The 3,262-nt window shown below is 36.5% G+C and overlaps 1 long non-coding RNA gene across 1 annotated transcript; it reads right to left on the bottom strand.

The window, feature by feature from the left end:
* Nucleotides 1-221: 221 nt before the first annotated feature.
* On the bottom strand, nt 222-1,243 carry LOC113354265. Its single transcript, XR_003361755.1, has 2 exons — nt 921-1,243; nt 222-526 (listed from the first exon to the last, which is right to left on the bottom strand). It is a non-coding gene; the product is annotated as an uncharacterized LOC113354265 (long non-coding RNA).
* Between the last annotated feature and the right edge of the window lie 2,019 nt (nt 1,244-3,262).

The raw sequence follows: 3,262 nt of genomic DNA on the forward strand, positions 1-3,262 counted from the left end.
CATATGGTGCAAACTTAACCATATAGAGATTTGTTGTGCAAAACACAAAAAGTCTAAGAGTTAAATAAGTGACATTTAGCAGTTTGCACTTTATCCCGAAGAGACTTCAGTTAAATATAAAACGAAGATTTTTGTAGTCCACCATGCACAGGTTTTATTCCAGTGCCTCATAAGATGAAAGAAAGTGTTTAGACCTATACCTAAAAATAAAAATAAAAAAATCCTCGCATAATTCTATCAATTTTTAGTCTTTGAACAAAAATATTTTCTGGCTAATTTTGTTATCAATAAATCCTATTCAGTGGAATAATCTTTCTCCACTACGAACATTACATCTTATCTGATAAATCGTACCTATTTCCAGTTCATTGCTCGGAGCTTTTCCCTCCGATATTCCTTTCTTCCTTTGCATCACAATTTCCTCCTTTCCTGTTTTACTATTCTGAGGGCTTTCTAATGCTGTTTCATCGCCACCCAGCCCTCCGTCCATCGTTGTCCGATCCTCCATTAAACTGAATAATGCTTCCTGGAAAAAAATAAAATAGAAAGAAAACAAATTTGAATAAAAATCAAAACCAAGAGGATGGAGATCTTAATAAAAAATGAAACCTACAGTCAGTGCTACAGACTGATACAAGCAGTAAATTAGGACAACGGCAATAAAAGAAAACCAAATTTTGAAACAGAAAAATAAATGAAAAGGAAATAAATTGGGATTGTACTTGCAGATTATCAGAGGACCTAAAATAAAAATTCTGAATATAATAAATCAGCCAAATCGAGCAAAAAAAAAAAACAAATCAAACTATCGATAGAAAATTTAAAATGGAATCTTCTACTAGATCAGGTTTCTATGGGAGAGAGACGGATGAATCTTAAATTTCTATTGGATCAAGGTGAAACCCTAATTTTGTACTTACAACGTGTGAAAGAGTAATAATTCTTCACTCCATTAAAAATTGTTGTGGATCATCGTCTGGACGACTACAGATGCTCTTCATCTTTAGGGTTGTGATTATGTAATCTCAAATCCAATTCACTAATTAATTAAAAACTTTTATAATTTATTAAGACATTAAGAATTATCATCAACACAGTTGAATACGGTTTTGATAAATTTGAACAAAACTCTCGCCCAATGTTAATCATATATCTACTGAAGGGGATTATGAAGAAGAAGGAGAACAAGAAAAAAAGGTGTTTTCAATGAAAAGGGAAAATAATGAAGAAGAAAATTGGTAACATTAACAGATGCAATCAATTTTATTTTGACTTTTTAGATGGTAAATAGGAAAAAGTAGAATTAAAAAATGAAATTACCTTAATATTTTGAGGAAGGTGGAAAATAGGCAAAGTGTTGGTGGCAAATAGGTGAAATCTTATTTTTTTTCAATGATTCTTCACACACCGCCCTTAAAACTCCCCCAAAACCGCCATGTGAGAGGGGATGCTGGGACCACGTGTCATGATGTTAGCAGGGGGGCCATTAATAGGGCAGTTGGGTCCACCACATGAGTCTAGGCGGTTTTGGGGGAGTTTAATGGGGCGGTCACAACTCTCTCATCGGTGGGGTCCAAAAGTGGCCCCCTAAAAATCCCCACAGGGCGGGTCCCACGTGTGATGTGAGGAGGCGGTTTAGATATTGTTTTTGTGCCCGGTACGTTTAGAACAACTATTTTTTTAACGTGAATTTTACATCTCTAATCCTAAAGCTCAAGTACGCTTCTAATACGGGACAAGAGGTGGCGTTCCTGGGACCATAGATTTACAGGGGTTGTTTTTGTGTGCAGCCATGGATGGGCGCCACATCACTTCCTCTCGATGTAAAAGCCATTGCGTATCCAATTAATCAAGTATCCTTGGCGTGGTGACGTTTCATGATGGGTGGACTCTGATGGATTCATTGTTCCAGATTTCGGGTAGACTTCTAGGGAGTTTGGTACAGCTGGGACAACATGAGCTTGTCCAAATTTGGGAAAAAAACTTGGAATAATCTGAGCGGTAAAGAGGCGAATGACTTCTAGTGACAAGACCCTTGATTGCGGTGGCACACATCTTATCATGTGAACCAGTAAGCATGGGGTTTTGGTTTTGGGACCAAACCAGTGAAAGTGGTGAGCTGAATGTTTTAGGGCCTTAAACTTTCTCTCTCCGCCTCATCTGTTCTCTTTATTTCCTGCTCTGCAAATGAAATCTCCAAGGCATCGATAGATTTTTGATTTTGAAGGTGGATGTTAGGGCTTCGGTGGATTGAATTTCTGGGAACAGGTGGACTAATTTAATGGATCAGGTGGACTAACTTAACAAATTTTATTTTGTAAGGGGTAAAATGCTAACATGGTACTGTTTTGTAAGAAAAAAGGGGGGTTTCAGAAGAGCGTAACCAAGCCTTTAGCTTCAGAGTTCGGCAAAAGAACTGTACTTCGCAGGAGTAGTCGTACCACTGCCATTTTTCTTCTATTAAAAAAACTCCTAGTCAAAAATAAGATGTAACCTATTTTCCAGCAACATGTACTATTTATAGCCGATAAAGCAGATAATGGTGGTAGAAATGAAACGAAAAAGCATGGTAGAGAGTGTGATACTTGAGAAATGTGTCATGAATTACGCACAAAAACGATTGAATTAATGATTTGATGCGAAATCTTGTAGCTAGCCTATAAAAATAGATGATTATGTATATCCTAATTCTGATACAAACTCGATATCTTATGTGAAAATTCATATTTTCAGCTAGTTCGATGTGAAATTTTATATTATCACCTGTTGAAAAGGTGAATGATCAAATTTTCACCTTTTTTTGTCTCACATAAAAACTAGAATTAACAACTAGTTCTTGTATGAAAAAACAAATTATCGTCCTATTTTAATTTAACATCATTCAACGATGCGGTAAATTTGATTTCTCCGAGGTGGAATTGAGACTCGTTAAATAAGTGGTGATAATTAGGATTTTATTATGGAAAAAACTTTAAAAAGAGAATGGACACAACATGATTTGAGTCCAATATTGTGCACACTCCTTTAAAGGGTGTGCACGTAACAAAACAATACCATTGGTTGATTTAAATTTTTTGAAAAGCCCAATACGGTACCAAAAAATACCCCGCCTATGTGTCACTAACGAACCGGTGTACGCATTCAGCCCAGGACACATCGCGGGTCCGAACAGGTTCACCATAATCCATCCCAGGGTTAATTCCCGTATTTATGAAGAACAACTTCGTGAAGATTTGGAAGATACCCACTACAACAAAGCTGT

This window comes from Papaver somniferum, chromosome 2 (genome assembly GCF_003573695.1).
Source record: "Papaver somniferum cultivar HN1 chromosome 2, ASM357369v1, whole genome shotgun sequence".
Classification (NCBI taxonomy): domain Eukaryota; kingdom Viridiplantae; phylum Streptophyta; class Magnoliopsida; order Ranunculales; family Papaveraceae; genus Papaver; species Papaver somniferum.